This window comes from Apium graveolens, unplaced genomic scaffold, assembly GCF_009905375.1.
Source record: "Apium graveolens cultivar Ventura unplaced genomic scaffold, ASM990537v1 ctg9036, whole genome shotgun sequence".
Classification (NCBI taxonomy): domain Eukaryota; kingdom Viridiplantae; phylum Streptophyta; class Magnoliopsida; order Apiales; family Apiaceae; genus Apium; species Apium graveolens.
The window spans coordinates 14,159-31,637 of NW_027421684.1; the positions used below are offsets into that span (position 1 = coordinate 14,159).

General features: G+C 39.3%; 1 non-coding gene across 1 annotated transcript; it reads right to left on the minus strand.

Moving 5' to 3' along the window:
- Window positions 1-3,109: 3,109 nt before the first annotated feature.
- Window positions 3,110-3,214, minus strand: LOC141705563 (small nucleolar RNA R71). Its single transcript, XR_012568395.1, has one exon. It is a non-coding gene; the product is annotated as a small nucleolar RNA R71 (small nucleolar RNA).
- Window positions 3,215-17,479: the final 14,265 nt, after the last annotated feature.

Below are 17,479 nucleotides of genomic sequence, written 5' to 3' on the forward strand. Positions count from 1 at the left end.
TAACACCTCCCAAGGAAGGTATAAACTTCAAACCCTAGCCTTTACTTTGATTATTAGTGAGCTTGATGGTTGGTTTTCTAAATGAGAAGCATGATCTTTGATTATTAGTAGTTTGATTTGAATTTGGAGTGATTTGGTGAATGAATCTTGTTATAGTTAATATAACTTGATTGTGGTTGGTTGAGATGAAGAATCTGGAGAATAAGGACTGGTATAGTATTATTTAGTTGAGGTTTTGATGTGTTAATAATTGTGGGTTGTTTGGTGAGGTTTTGATGTAGTGAGAAACTTGGAAAACTCTTAAACATAGCCGTAGTAATGCCCGTTTTCCTTAGACTGTTGTACATGAATCTCGGACCAGATAACTCACTGACCAACTTGTAACATTGCTATTATTAGCTAGAGCGTGTTGTAAGCTTTGTTTTGATATGTGGTTCACTTGGTTCCGATGTACGGTTTAGGAGAAACGACCGTTTTAAGTTACGGGGTTTCGCGAACGAACCTTTACTTTGAGACCTTGTTTAAGCCCCTTAAAAGACTAATTGGATTACGAAACAATTATGTAAGGTGGGTTAGGCAGTTGGTAGAGTATTCGCGAAAGAGTCGCCTTAAAATTCGTAACGGTTAAATTATTAAAATTGGTGGAGCTGAGGGTACGCAAGCGAGTAACGCAAATTGTTAAGCATATAAGTGACCGTAGCGACCGTTAGTGTATGAGTGAGTTTTGAATACTTTCTTAAGCGACTGTGGTCTAATTCCGGCTTATGTTATTGTTCATAGGTTACCGGACCCACTCTAAGCTTAAGTCTACCCCGGAACACTCAGGCAAGTTTTCTACCCGTTATACTGTTGTTGTGATGTAAATATATTGATGCATTATCTTGAGATAAGTGCATGGTTGTTATTAGCAAATCTTGCGATATATTGGAGCATGTTGATATGGTATATATATGCATGTTGTGAAATCTTGATATTTTATTATCAATTCAAATGCTTATAAACTGCATAATACATATGCTAGTGATAAGCAGTAGTTGCGTATACCCTTAGTATAGGGGACCCAGAGTTGAATATTTTTCTAAACCGGGAGGCGATATTCCCGAGTATATTATATATATATAAATAGTTTTCAAAACTATTAATCGAATAATGTTTCTTCGATAGTTTTATATTATAAGTGAATATTATTTTTTTGAATATTCATTTAAGATTTCTATTACGATCAAAGACTAGTTTAATTATTTGAATAGAGTTTCTACTTATTAAACTCATTTTATTTCTATTAATAAATGAATATTAATTTGAATATTCATTCGAGGACTTATGACTCCGCTTATTTTATTAAATAATATTCTTTATTTTCTTAAAAAATAATGTGTCAATATTCGCCAAGTATTCGGAAAATGATTGATACTATCAAATCATTCTTACTTTAAATATTTCCAGAGATTATTTTCAAAATTTATCAAAACTATTTTTGGAAAATTAGAGCGGATCCCAAAACTCGTTTTCAAATTTAAGATCTTCCTTTCGAAGGGGATTTAAATACTCGCTCAAAAATCTGAGGGATTTATATTCGCAACAAGGTTGCTGTTTTGATAAAAGAGTTTTTGATTACTTACCCAACACTCGGGAAGTAAAATTCTTGGAATAAGTTAATCCATTAACAGGCATCGCCTGGGAAATATCGGTGAGCTTTCCTTTCTAACTAGATACGACTTCTTGGTGGAGCCGTATCAACAAGTTTCTACTTGGGGAAAGGGGGGACGAGCTTTACATTTCAGAGTCATGGATTTCATCTGAACTAGAAGTGGCGTAAGTGGTCGAGTGGCGCCAACCCAGCCTTATTATATTGGCCCAAATGGCCCAGAAGTTCCGCTAAGACGGTCCATTACTTAGGAGTCCAGCGTTCAGTCGACAAGTAAATCCGACTGTTCTCCTCTACATGTAGAAAATGGTGGGGTTGCACTACTGCGACTGATCATCGTGAGTGGTCTTCCTGGCACGGCAAACTCCCGTAATGAGTTCATCATCCAGTTAGATATTTCTGCAACACTACGCAGAGCACTTCGAAAGAAAGGCTAAGGTTGGGTGATTGTTGAGTGTTGGCATGATCGAGTTTTCAAAATGATATTTTCATCAAATGAAGTATTTCGTAAGTTCATTTCATTTTAATGATATTTCAAAGATTGATTCTATATAAGTTTTGTCTTGTAGCTTCATCTATGGGATGAACTATTTATACCTTGAACGGTGGTAGTTCAAGTAGTATTCGGAAAAAGATATAAGTATATTGGAGTATCTTCTAACTTCATCTTTTAAACTTATATCTGGTTAATGATTATCTTATGCATGACAAAGTTGAGACAAGGTTAGATATATGAGATCACCTTGCAACGATATTTTTATACAGTTATAAACTGGAACTCTGTGTATATTATACATGTCAGAGGATTTCAAAGATTTGAGAAGTATATATGTGTATATATACTGAATATTTTGCGACTTCGTCGCATTAAGATATCAAACTTGGTTTATTTCTTCTTGACCAAGACTTTCACGAGTACTATGAGAATGCTCATATATTGTTAATTATTATACATATTATTTTGGTGGGCTTGTTTGCTCACCCTTGCTTTCTTCTTTCATCATACAATAACAGATAGACAAGATGAACAGGATCAAGCTCCCAATTCGTGAGCGGTTAGGAAATATTCCGTAATTTCCAGTAGGCGTTGATGCCGTTGTAGTTGAGGTAGGAACTACCAATAGGATAGGCTTTCAACTTTTGTTGTGCCAGACTTATGTATAATTATGAATTGTAATAATGGCAAGGAATATGTAAATTTATTCAGAAACCCTTTTGAGGTGTAATGGCTTATAATTGTGGAATAAAATGACTTGTGTTATTTTTGGATATTTATCTCTAAGACTATAACTTGTGGTGTGTATGTATATTGTGGGGTCACAGTACGCAGTAGTTGGTTGATTATTAAGATTAAGTATTATTAAGGGAAATGGAACTCGTGACAACCCGGATCCCCGACCCCGGATTTGGGGGTGTTACAAAAAGTTTCTCACTAAATTATTTCCTATGGTGAAGACTGCTGCAATCAGGAATGCTCTTACTCAGTTTGCTCAGCAAACTGGAGAATCTCTGTGTGAGGCTTGGGATCGATATAAGATGCTAAGGAAGTGCCCACACCTTTGGCTTGCCTGATTGGATGATTATAAACTGTTTCTACAATGGATTGGGTGCTACTTCTAGACCCATGCTCGATGCAGCATCAGGATGAGCCTTGTGGGCTAAAAGCTACAATGAAGCTTATGAATTAATTGAACTGATGACTGCTAATGAATACCAGAATCCTTCCCAGAGACTGACATAGGGAAAAGTAGCAGGAATTCTGGAGTTAGATGCAGCAACTGCTATAGCTGCCCAACTTAAGGCTTTGACGATGAAGGTGGATACTTTGGCTAATTATGGAGTTAATCAAATCTCTAGTGTGTGTGTGAGCTTTGTGCTGGTACCCATGAGACTGATCAGTGTGCTATTTCTAGTGAATCAGCACAGTTCGTAAGCAACTTTCAGCGATCGCAACAACCTGTGCCAGCTACCTATCATCCTAACAACCGCAATCATCCTAATTTCAGCTGGAGCAATGCTCAGAATGCAGTTCAACAGTCTTATTAGCAGTACCTAACTAAGCAGTATAACCCCCTGGTTTTCAGCAACCGCAATATGCACCAAGACAGCAACAAGCTAACGAAAAATCTGAATTAAAGGAGTTGAAGCTTATGTGCAAAAGCCAAGCTGTTTCTATCAAGACCTTCGAAAATCAAATTGGACAAATTGCCAATGCCTTGCTAAATCGTCAACCGGGTACACTACCTAGTGACACTAAAGTACCAGGAAAGAGGGAAGCTAAGAAGCAGGTGAAGGCAATCACTTTGAGGTCTGGAAAGGTTGCGAATACCGAACAAACTCAAGTTTTGGAGGAAGAAACCGGGGCTGAAGAAGTAGAACAGCGGAAAGCAGAAGCGAAACCAAGGAAGACTACTGTTGAACACACTCCTCTTGAGGATAATACAGGGGAGAAATAGATCTATCCTCCACCGTCTTTTCCTAAGCGGCTACAGAAGAAAAAGTTGGATAAGCAATCTGAGAAGTTTCTGGAGGTGTTCAAGAAACTTAATATCAACATACCTTTCGCTTAGGCTCTTGAGAAGATGCCTAGTTACACAAAGTTTATGAAGGGTATTCTCTCTCGTAAAGTGGAGCTAGATGTTTTAAAGACTGTTGCTCTTATGGAGGAATGTAGTGTTGTGCTGCAACAGAAGTTGCCTCCAAAGCTAAAAGATCCTGGAAGCTTCACTATTCCGTGTACTATTGGAAAAGTATCTTTCGACAGATGCTTATATGACTTGGGAGCTAGCATCAATCTGATGCCTTTGTCAATTTTCAAGAAGTTGAAATTTCCTGACCCAAAATCGACTTATATGACCTTGCAGTTGGCCGATCGTTCTATTACATATACTAGAGGTATTGTGGAGGATGTCTTGGTCAAGATTGATAAACTCATATTCCTTGCTGATTTCATAATTCTTGATTTCGAGGAGGATAAGAAGATTCCCATAATCTTGGGAAGACCTTTCTTGGTTACTGGCCGAACCTTGATAGATGTGCAGAAGGGTGATCTTACAATGTGAGTGTTGGATCAAGATGTAACTTTTAATGTGTTCAATGCTATAAAATTTCCTATAGAAAATGAGGAGTTCTTAAAGGTGGAGTTGGTTGATTCTGTGATTACTTCAGAACTTAATCAATTAATAAGGTCTGATGCCTTAGAGAAGGCCTTGTTGGGGAATTCAGACAGTGAAGATGATGAAGGTGAAGAGCAATTGCAATATCTGAATGCTTCTCCTTAGAAGAGGAAGATTGACATGCCTTTTGAATCTTTTGTAATGGAGGAATTGAACAAAGCTCCTAAACGCCTCAAGCCATCTATTGAAAAAACTCCTACTCTTGAGCTTAAGCCTTTACCTGAACATTTGAGGTATGCCTTTTTAGGTGATGCATCTACTCTGCCTGTGATTATTGAATCTGACCTTTCATGTAGCGATGAGGAGAAGCTCTTGAGGATTCTAAGAGATTTCAAATTGGAAATTGGTTGGACCATAGCAGATATTAAGGGAAGTAGCCCTTCTTATTGCATGCATAAAATTCTGTTAGAGGAAGGTAGCAAGCCTACAGTTGAGCAGCAAAGAAGACTTAATCCCATCATGAAGGAAGTAGTGAAGAAGGAAATTCTTAAGTGGTTGGATGCAGGGATTATCTATCCCATTTCTGACAGTTCTTGGGTGAGTCCATTTCAGTGTGTACCAAAGAAAGGAGGTATCACAGTTGTGGCTAATGAGAAAAATAAGCTCATTCCTACTCGAACAGTCACGGGATGGAGAGTTTTTATGGACTACAGGAAGCTGAACAAGGCCACTAGGAAGGATCACTTCCCTCTACCTTTCGTTGACCAGATGCTCGATAGGTTGGCTGGTCATGAGTACTACTATCTTCTGGATGGTTATTCGGGTTATAATCAGATTTGTATCGCTCCAGAGGATCAGGAGAAGACTACCTTCACTTGTCCATTTGGTACTTTCACCTTCAGATGGGTTTCTTTTGGTCTGTGTGGTGCACAAGCCATATTTTAGAGATGTATGATGGCCTTCTTTTCTGATATGATTGGCCAGAATATGGAGGTGTTCATGGACGACTTCTCTGTATTTGGTGATTCTTTTGATGAATGCTTGCAGAATCTTGGACATGTTCTCAAGAGGTGTGTTGAGACAAACTTGGTTTTCAATTGGGAGAAATGTCACTTTATGGTACGACAGGGCATTATTCTTGGGCACAAGGTCTCTAGTAAAGGTCTTGAGGTGGACAAAGCCATGGTGGAGGTCATTGAAAATCTTCCTTCACCAATTTCTGTTAAGGAAATTCACAGTTTCCTTGATCATGAGGGTTTCTATAGGCGTTTCATCAAGGACTTCTCTAAGATTTCAAAGCCTTTGTGTAGTTTGCTAAAGAAAGATGTCCCTTTCAAGTTTGATGATGAGTGCCTTGCCACTTTTGGGACACTGAAGAAGAGTTTAATCACGGCACCTGTCATAACTGCATCTGACTGGAATGAACCTTTTGAGATGATGTGCGATGTAAGTGACTATGTAGTTGGAGCAGTTCTTGGGCAGAGAAAGAACAACATATTTCATTTGGTCTACTACGCTAGTAAGACCTTGAATGGTGCTCAACTGAATTATACTACTACGGAGAAAGAACTTTTGGCTATTGTCTATAATTTTGAGAAATTTCGATCTTATCTACTTGGGACTAAAGTGACAGTTTTCACTGATCATGCTGCAATTTGTTATCTCGTCTCGAAGAAGGACTCGAAGCCTAGATTGATCAGATGGGTTCTTTTGCTTCAAGAATTTGAATTAGAGATCAAGGACAGAAAGGGGACTGAAAATCAAGTCGCTGATCATCTATCTCGTTTAGAAAACCCTAATGTTACTTCACTGGATAAGACATTGATAAATGAGTCTTTTCACGATGAGCAGCTATTTAGAGTGCAAGAGGAAGAACCGTGGTTTGTAGACATTGTGAACTACCTTGTGAGTAATATCATGCCTTCCAACTTATCATATGCTCAGAGGAAGAAGTTTCTACATGAAGTGAAGTGGTATATGTGGGATGAGCCGTTCCTTTTTCGAGAAGGAGCTGGTCAAATCATTAGGAGATGTATTCCTTACAGCAAAATGGGGGGGGATCTTGTGAGATTGCCACTCAACGGCTTATGGAGGACATTATGGTGGAGAAAAGACAACAGCTCGTATTCTTCAAGCAGGTTTCTTTTGGCTGACTTTGTTTAAAGATGCTCATCAGTTTGTTTTGAAATGTGATCGATGTCAACATGTGGGTAATATGTCTAAGAGGGATGAGATGCCTCTTAATGTGATTCTCGAGTTTGAAGTATTCGATGTTTGGGGAATTGACTTTATGGGGTCATTTGTCACATCTTGTAACAACCAGTACATCTTGTTGGCGGTCGATTATGTGTCGAAATGGGTTGAAGTTAAGGCGTTGCCAACGAACGATGCAAAAGTGGTGTTTAATTTTCTTCACAAACAGATATTCACAAGGTTTGGAACTCCAAGAGTCATAATCAGTGATGAGGGGTCGCATTTTTACAATCGCAAATTCACTACTATGATGCAAAGATATAAATGTGAATCATTGCATTGCTACAACTTATCATCCTCAGACAAATGGTCAAGCTGAGGTGTCTAACAGAGAGATCAAGCACATTTTAGAGAAAGTTTTGTGTCCATCAAGGAAGGATTGGTCTTTGAAACTTGATAAAGCTGTTTGGGCGTATAGAACAACATACAAGACTCCATTGGGAATGTCACTGTTTCAGTTGGTGTATTGTAAGGGATGTCATTTGTCTGTGGAGCTCGACCATAAGGCGTATTGGGCTTTAAAGAAGTTGAATCTTGACTTGGATGTAGCTGGAAAAAATAGGATGCTTCAATTGAATGAACTCGACGAGTTTCGACTTCAAGCTTATGAGAACAACAAAATGTATAAGGAGAAAGTCAAGAGGTGGCACGATAGGGGTCTAGTGCTTAAATCATTTGTGCCGGGATAACAAGTTCTTTTGTTTAACTGTCATCTCCGTCTTTTTCCTAGGAAGTTGAAGTCAAGGTGGTCAGGGCCCTTCATAATCAAAACTGTGTTTCTATATGGAGCGGTGGAAATTTTTGAGAATGATCCGGGTCAAGCATTCAAGGTAAATGGTCAGAGGTTGAAGCATTACTATGGTGACACGGCAAACAGCGAGGTAGTTAGTGTCGTTTTATTGTCCGTTTGATCTCAAGTTTCTACGTCGAGCTAACGACGTAAAACAAGCACTTCTTGGGAGGCAACCCAAGTTTGTTGTACATTAGTAGGCAGAGGAAGCAAGAAGAAAAGAGAAAAACACAAAAAAATCAGAAAAATAAAAAAATTCAGGGCCAACTTCAGAAGCTGAGCGCGCCCGCGCTGTTTTTCCAGAAACCAAGCGCCCCCGCGCTGATCTAGCGAGTGGCCGCGCCTATTTTGCAGAAGGTGAGCGCGCCCGAGCTGGTCTAGCACGCGGCCGCACCGGGTCCCGACTCAGAAAAAATAAAAACAGCAGTTTGTGAAGAGAAAATCGGGATTTTTACTACAAAATCAATTTCTATCCGAATTTTACTCTTCCACATCCCACATTTCCCTCTCCAAATCAAACCCATTACTCCCACGCTTCCCATAATCAATTCCCAATCTATTTCATATCTAATTCTATTCTCACCACTTATATATACATACACTTATACACAAATTTCTCCACCACTTCACAAATTCTCAAACACAAATCTATCTCAACACTTTTCTTTTATTCTCTCTTATTCAATCCCAATGGCACCTAAGAGACAAAAAACTCAAGTAAGCAGCAACACCACCGATTCTTCATCTACGGGTGGTGTGAGGCCGAGGTTTTCGACTCCAGAGACTGAAGAGGAGTACACGAGGCTTCTCTCGAAGCCTTTAGCAAAGGAGCGAGGTTTTTTTGCCATCAGGGAAGAATGGTAAGTTGTTAGAGATGATTCTGGAGATGGGTTGGGTTCCTTTTTTCGAGGCTCCCGCTGCTGTGCCCATGAGTGTTATGCGAGAGTTTTATGCTAATGCGAAGGCAGAGAAGAATGGTCTCACGGTGGTTAGGGGGATGACTGTGGAGTATAGTGCTGATACAATAAATAAAGTGATTGAGCTGCCCGCGAGGAAGCCCGGTCAGGACACTTGGAATGATAAGACTCCGGAGGACTTCAATTTAGATCTGATCACTGCTACTTTGTGTGTGCCTGAGACTCACTGGAAGTTCAAAAGGGGAACGACTAATTACTCCACATTCCCTGCGTCATGCATGAACAGGTTGGCACGGGCTTGGAATTATTTTATCTGTGCTAACATCATGCCATCTTCTCATGTGCATGAGATTACGGTGGAGCGTGCTCGTCTATTGTGGGATATTCTTCAGGGCGATTATTTGATTTGGGGATGGTTATATATCAGGGGATTTTGAGGTTCTTGAGAGGAGATACTATGAGTTCGATACCCTTTGCATCCGTGGTGATGAAGTTGTGCGTGGAAGTTGGTGTTCATTGGCCCGCACATAAGAAGTTACAGCTTCCCAGTGCTCCTATCGACAATTCTACGCTGTTGAACATGATTGAGTGGTATAGTGGCAAGCCCGATTCTAAGGGGCTTGGTTATTCATATGATCATCTGCCAGGTGGTAGGCCAGCGGATCAGACTTTTGATGGTGGGATGCAACAGGCAAGGAAAGTAGCATGGAGAGCTCAGTTGGGAAAGGAAGCTGGTTCGTCGCAGCAGGAGCAGGAGGAAGCAGAAGCAGAGGTTAGAGCTGGTTTGAGTTTGACGTAGAATAGACGTCTAGCGAGGAGGATGGATGCTATGCATGACATCCATAGTCGGTTTGTACGTGATCTCACCCTGGCACTTGGAACTGCATTCAGAGCCACCGGTGTTGACATCCAGTGACCAATATTTGGCGAGGACTCCGTGTATCCACCTCTAGACACGCCTGACACTCCACCCTTTAAGGGTGATGATCCTGATTCGGAGTAGGTATACATGATTCCTTACTATCACCTTCACAAAGGATAGTGAATATTTTAAGTTTGGGGGTAGTAGTTGAAGGAATATGTTTTGTGTGAGTCACATATAGTTTGCATATTCATGTTAGTTTAGATTGCATATTTTTCCATATAGTAGTTTTTTTTTGTTTTTTTGGTAGTTTTTATGATAGTTTGTTCATGTAGGTTCATGTATTTGCATAATAACATGATCCCTTAGATGATTTTTACGATTAATTTGTGAAGTTGATGCTAGTGTAGTGATGTCGTATTTAGTGATGTTAGGTCTTATTGAATTGATTTGCATGGTAGAATCAATTATATTTCACTAAATCTTATAGGTTGCTTGAGTGTTAGATCATGGTCATGGTTTGTTTGTTTGTCAAGGTTTAATCGCTTGTTTATATTTAGAATTTAAGATATTGTCTAAATAATAAATTAACATGGATATTTAAAAATTGGAAAAAAAATTGGATTTCATTGCTAGTTATGTGGCTATGTGTCAAATAGCTAGTAGCCGGCTCATATGTATATGAGTAGTCTAGGGTTGAGCGAGATGAAGCGAAACGCACTCATTGAGAAATTTGAAAAAAGAGAAAAAAGAAGAAAAAAAAGAGAAAAGAAGAAAAAAAGAGTATTTAAGTGTTATGTAAAATTGATCACGAGTGTACTGTATAGTACTCGAGTTATTAAGTTCTTAGGGGACTTTGTGCCTAGTGAGCTAAGGCTTTTATAGTCTGGGATCCGCTACATGGGTACTATTGTATAAGTCTTTGTGGACCTCACTCATTGCACGGTCAAATAAGCATATTTATGTTTTTTTGTTGTGAATAAAAGCGTGAATCTATGTAAACTCCGATATAAGAATTGAAGTGTTATAAGTTATTTTGAGTTTAGCTTTTATTCTATTTATAACCTTGTGATTGCTTTGATGAGTAGTGAGTCATGATTATTGATCTAGTTGTGATAGTATATCTGTAAGCAGTTGCACACACGCGCGCCTCTGGTTTGTAGATTGATTTGTGAGGTTTGATTGATCTTTATGCGAATAACTGTATTTATTGAGATGTTGCTATTGATTGGTTTAGTTATTCTACGGGGATCGTTGCATTCATTTAGTTGCATTCATGCATTTTTATTTCTTGTTCTTTGAGTCTGTTTATGCTTGATGACAAGCATCGATTCAAGTTTGGGGGTATGTTGAGTGGCATTTATGACACTTTATTACGCTCTGTAGAGCTTTGAATTGGTGTATTTGTACTCAAGTTGTTTTTTAATGTGTTTTCTGGTGTTTTTACATTTTCAGGCATTATCCAGGTAATCGGGTAAATTAGCATTATTTTGGTGCTAATTTGGTGTTTGGGAGGTGTTGGAATAAAAGCTCTTGGAAAACCGGCTTGAATCAGCAAGGAAAAATGAAGAAGTCAGAATTTTCACCAGGAGGTCAGCATGCCCACGCTGTGATAGCACGCACCAGCGCCCAAAGTCCAGAAGCTCAGCGCGCCCGTGCTGGTCAAGCGCGCGGCTGCGCCATGTCGAGAAAAGAAATCATGATTCTATTGGGCTTTTGATCCAGAAGACTTCTACTCTGCATGGGGCTGCTATATATACATAATTAAGCTCATTTTTTATAGCGAGATATACGAGAGCACAAGAAGTAGGCGTAAGAAGACCGTTTTAGCATAATTCAACTAAGGCGAAAAAGATCTAGTTTTAACTTGTGGTTCTTTGTTTAAGTTGTAACGTTGGATGCTAGTTTTCTTATTCTTGAACCTATACTCTTATTTTGTATTTGGTTTATTATTCGTTCATAAAGACTACATTTATTATACCATGCTTTCATCAGAACTCACGTTGATGATGAGTCCGATCATGGGCTAACCGTTATCGTGGGGTTCTAACGGATTTATTTATCGATTTCTTTAGTTGATTGCTTATCGTCTTATGAGCGTCTCGAACTTATAAGATAGTGTGTTAATTCTTAATGAAGCAAAAGTGAATTTAAGGATTTAGAACTTGACATTCTAGCATAGGTTCATGTGTTATTGTTATGCATGATTCGTAGGTAATTTTAACCATCTTACTTGACCTGTGTAATCACGATAGATAACTTGCGCATTAAACCGTTATGTTGTAAAATTTTATAGACATATAGGGTCTCAATATAATTGGTGTATATTCAGCTTCTATCTCTTTTGTGAATGTCTAGTAGTATGGTATTCGTGCAACGAAAGTTGGCGTATATCAGCTTCGTGTTATCTGATTAGTGTCATCACCATTACATGCTAAGGTTAAGAGCGAAAAGGCTATTGAATGAAGTATTTAATGAAGTTAGAATCCCATGTTTGTCATATATATTAATTCAACCATTCTTATTCTCTTAGTTATAATTGTTAGCTTAAGTTAGTTAAAAATAATCCCAATTTATTAATCGTCTTAGCATTGGACAATAACCATATCATTGTACTACTTGCGAACGCGTATACTTACGTGTATTTTAGCGCATGTTTAGCAACTAACAGATATTCAGCTCAGGAATAGGTAGGATTTCCTAGTCTATTGGTTCAACCTTGGGAATGATTGGCTCATCATGAAAGTTCACACTGGGATGGACCTTGATTTCAACTTGCTCCATCGTGGGCATAGTTGGTTGATTTGTGGTGGTAGACTGAATTGGCTTTGGTTCTTCCTCTTCTTCTTCAAATACCAGCTTCCTTTTGGCTCTTTCCTTCCTATACCCCCATCCTGATTTATGCTTTGGTTCCTCAAGCTTCTCAATTCGGTTAAGGTGGCAGGCTTCTCACTTTATGACTTGGTAGCAGGCTTCTCAGCTTGTTTCTTTGCTTCTAAGGAAGCCTGCCTTTTCTGACACTTGAGCCTCAATTTTTCTTCTCTTTTGGCTTCTCCAAATTGAGGATATCCAGCCATCACATAAATTAGTTTGCCATGCCTGTAGATCTTTGCTACCCTTTTTTTCAAAACTGAGTCTCTTGGATTTTGTAATTTGCAATTGAGTGACCTAGCATCTTCTTTTCATCAGGTTTGGGAGTTGCATAGACTAGGTCCATTAGATTTATACTTGAGTATTTTGATGAGTGTTTCTTAGGCTTCAAAATCATAATGGTATGTTGTTGTCTTTTAGATGAGGTCTGACCTCTTTTCATGTTTCCTAACTTCATTACATCTATTGGAATTGGTCTCAATTGTGTATAGTGCTTCACGGATTTGTCTTTACTTGCAATTGGACCAAATTTCTTCTCAATTCTTGCATCAAGCTTCTTTATTTGTTCTTTCAGCTTGAGTTCAGCTGCTGAATCTTGACTTGGATGCAGCTGAAAAGAAGAGGATGCTTCAATTGAATGAACTCGACGAGTTTTGACTTCAAGCTTATGAGAACAATAAATATACAAGGAGAAAGTGAAGAGGTGGCATGATCAGGGTCTAGTGCTCAATTCATTTGTACCGGGCCAACAAGTTCTTTCGTTCAACTCTCGTCTCCGTCTTTTTCCTGAAAAGTTGAAGTCAAGGTGGTCAGGGCCCTTCATAATCAAAATTGTGTTTCCGCATGGAGCGGTGGAAATTTTTGAAGGTGATCCGGGCCAAGAATTCAAGGTAAATGGTCAGAGGTTGAAGCATTACTATGGTGACAAGGCAAACCGCGAGGTGGTTTGTGCCGTTCTACTGTCCGTTTGAGCTCAAGGATCTACGTCGAGCTAGCGACGTAAAAAAGCGCTTCTTGGGAGGCAACCCAAGTTTGTTGTATATTAGTAGGTAGAGTAAGCAAAAGAAAGGAGGAAAAAACACAAAAAAAATCAGAAAAAGAAAAATTAGAGGGCCAACTTCAGTAGTCAAGCGCGCCCGCGCTGATCCAGCGAGCGGCCGCGCTGTTTTTTCCAGAGGCGCCGGTTTTCCAGAAGGTGAGCGCGCCCGCGCTGTCCAAGCGCGCGGCCGTGCCAGGTCCCTTTTTGAAAAAATAAAAATAAAAACAGTAGTTTTAAGGGAATTTCGGGATTTTAACTATAAAAATCAGTTTTAACCCGAATTTTGCTCTTCTACATCCCAAATTTCCCTCTCCAAATCATACCCATTATTCCCACGATTCCCATATTCAATTCCCACTTCTATTCCATATCTAATTTTCACAGCACCACCTATAAATACACACACTTATACACAAACTTCTCCACCACTTCACAAATTCTCAAACATAAATCTCTCTCAAATATTTAGTTTTTATTCTCTCTTATTCAATCCCAATGGCACTTAAGAGGCAAAGAACGCAAGTTGGCAGCAACACCACCGATTCTTCATCTACGGGTGGTGTGAGGCCAAGGTTTTCTACTCCTGAGGCTGAAGAGGAGTACACGAGGCTTCTCTCGAAGCCTATTGCTAAAGAGCGAGGTTTTCTGCCATCATGGAAGGATGGTAAGTTGTTGGAGATGATTCTTGAGATGGGTTGGGTTCCTTTTGTGAGGCTCCCGCTGCTGTGCCCATGAGTGTTGTGCAGAAGTTTTATGCTAATGCTAAGGCGGAGAAGAATGGCTTCACAGTGGTTAGGGGGATGACTGTAGAGTACAGTGTTGATGCCATTAGGAGGATGATTGAGCAGCCTACGAGGAAGCCGGTCAGGACACGTGGAACGATAAGACGCCCAAGGACTTTGACTAGGATCTGATCGTTACAACTCCGTGTGTGCCTAAGACTCACTAGAAGTTCAAGAGGGGAACTACTGATTACTCCACGTTCCCGGCGTCGTACATGAACATGTTTGCACGGGCTTGGAACTCGTTTATTTGTGCTAACATCATGCCATCTTCGCATGTGCATGAGATTACTATGGAGTGTGCTCGTCTGCTATAGGGTATTCTTCAGGGCAATTACATTGATTTGGGGATGGTTATTTATCAAGGGACTTTGAGGTTCTTGAGAGGAGGTACCACAAGTGCTATACTTTATGCGTCTGTTGTGACGAAGCTGTGTGTGGCAGTTGGTGTTCATTGGCCCGCACATGAGCAGCTGCAGCTTTCCAGTTCTCCTATCGACAGTTCTATATTGTTGAGCATGCATGAGTGGTATGGAGGGAAGCCCGATCCTAAGGGGCTTGGTTATTTATATGCTCATATACCAGGTGGTGTACCCATGGATCAGGCTACTGCAGGAGGTTCTTCGCAGGCCCGTTAGAGCAGTTGGAGAGCTCAGTTGGGAGAGGAGGATGGTTCATCGCAAGCAGCAGCAGCAGGAGGCTGAAGCAGATATTGGAGCTGGTTTGAGTTCGACGCAGTATAGGCGTCTGGCGGGGAGGATGGATGCGATGCACAACATCCATAGTCGGTTTGCACATGATCTCACCCAGGCAATTGGGATAGCTTTTAGAGCCACCAGTGTTGACATCCAGTGGCCAGTATTTGGTTGAGGATTCCGTGTATCCGCCTCCTGACACACCTGACACTCCACCTGTTGAGGGTTGATGATTCTGATTCGCAGTAGGTATGCCTGATTTTATTACTATTACTCTTCACTGAGGACAGGGAATATTTTAAGTTTGGGGGGTAGTAGTTGAAGGAATATGTTTGTGTTGTGTCACATTTAGTTTGCATATTCATGATAGTTTAGTGCATTTAGTTTGCATATTTTTCCATGTAGTAGTTTTTTTTATTTTTGGTAGTTTTTATGATAATTTGTCATGTAGTTGCATGCATGTGCATAATAACATGATCCCTTAGATGATTTTTCTGATTATTTTGTGATATTGATGCTAGTGTAGTGATGTCATATTTCGTGATGTTAATTCTATCGAATTAATTTACATGCTAGAGACAAATGGATTTCACTAGTCTTATAGGTTGCTAGAATGCTAGATCATGGTCATGGTTTAATTGCTTGTTTATATTAGAATTTAGGATATTCTCTTAATAATAAAAGACATGGTTATTTAAAAATTGGAGAGAATTGGATTTCATTCCTAGTGTGTGGCTAGGTGTCAAATGGCTAGTAGCCGGCTCATATTTATATGAGTAGTCTAGGGTTGAATGAGATGGAGCGAAACACACTCGTTCAGAAATTTGAAAAAAAAAAGAAAAAAAAAGGAAGAAAAGAAAGGAAGAAAAAAAAGAGAAAAAAAAATATGATATGTATAATTGATCACGAATGGGCTCTTTAGTACTCGAGTTATTAAGTTCTTAGGGGACTTGTGCCTAGTGACCTAAGGCTTTTATAGTCTGGGATCCGCTAACCTAACACTCGCTACATGGGTACTATTGTATAAGTTTTTGTGGACCTCACTCATTGCACGATCAAATAAACATACTTGTGTTGTTTTGTTGTGAATAAAAGCGTGGAATCCATGTTTAAACTCCGATATAAGAATTGAAGTGTTATAAGTTATTTTGAGTCTAGTTTTTATTCTATTTCTAAACTTGCGATTGCTTGGATAAGTAGTGAGTCATGATTGTTGATCTAGTTGCGATAGTATATCTGGTAAGCAGTTGCACATACGCACGTCTTTGGTTTGTAGATTGATTTGTGAGGTTTGGTTGATCTTTATACGAATAACTGCATTTGTTGGGGTGTTGCTCGTTGATTAGTTAGTTATTCTATGGGGATCGTTGCATTAATTTAGTTGCATTCATGCATTTTTATTTCTTGTTTTTTTGAGTCGGTTTATGCTTGAGGACAAGCATCAATTCAGTTTGGGGGTATGTTGAGTGGCATTTATGACATTTTATTACGCTCGTACAGCTTTGAATGGTGTATTTTACTCGAGTTATTGGTGTTTTAATGTGTTTTCTAGTGTTTTTACATTTCAGGCATTAATCTGAAAATCAGGTGAATTAGCATTGATTTGATGCTAATATGGTGTTAGGATGGTGTCCTAGGAATAAAGCTCACGAAGACCGGCTCAAAACTGCAAGAAAAAAAAGAAGTGAAAGTTTTGGCAGAAGCCCAGCGTACCCGCGCTGATCAAGCGCGCGACCGCACCCAAACATCAGAGAGCCGCCACGCTGATCAAGCGCGTGGCCACGCCGTGTCGGGATAACAGAATTCTGTTTCTACTTGGCTTTTGAGAGAAAGACTTATACATTGCATGGGGCTGCTATATAAACAATTTAGGTCATTTTCATAAGATATCAAGTCAAAGACATATCAGAGCTAAGGAGAAGACGACAAGAGACCTATAACACTATTTAACAAAGGCGAAGACGATCTAGTTTAATCTTGTGAATCTTTGTTTTGAGTTGTAATCTTGGATGCTCGTTTCTTGTTTTGTTAAACCTGTACTCTTTGTGTTAACTTTGTTTGATTATTCGTTATAAAGACTACGTTTATTATACCATATTTTCATCGGAACCCACATTGATGATGAGTCCGATTATGGGCTAATCGTTATCGTGGGGTTCTAGCGGATTTATTATGGATTTCTTTAGTTAATTTGTTTCGATGCCTAGTGTGTGGTGATTGTATGATAACCTAGTATTGGTTGTGTGTATTCATCTTATGAGCGTCTGCGAACTTTATAAGATAGCGTGCTAATGCTTAATGAAGCGAAGTGAATTTAAGGATTTAGAACTTGCCATGTAGCATAGGTTCATGTATTTGCTATGCATGATTTGTGGGTAATTTTAACCATCTTACTTGCCCTATGTAATCAAGATAGATAAGTTGTGCTTAAACCGTTATGTTGTCCAAATTCTATAGACATATAGGGTCTCAATATAATTAGTTTCTATTCAGCTTCTATCTCCTT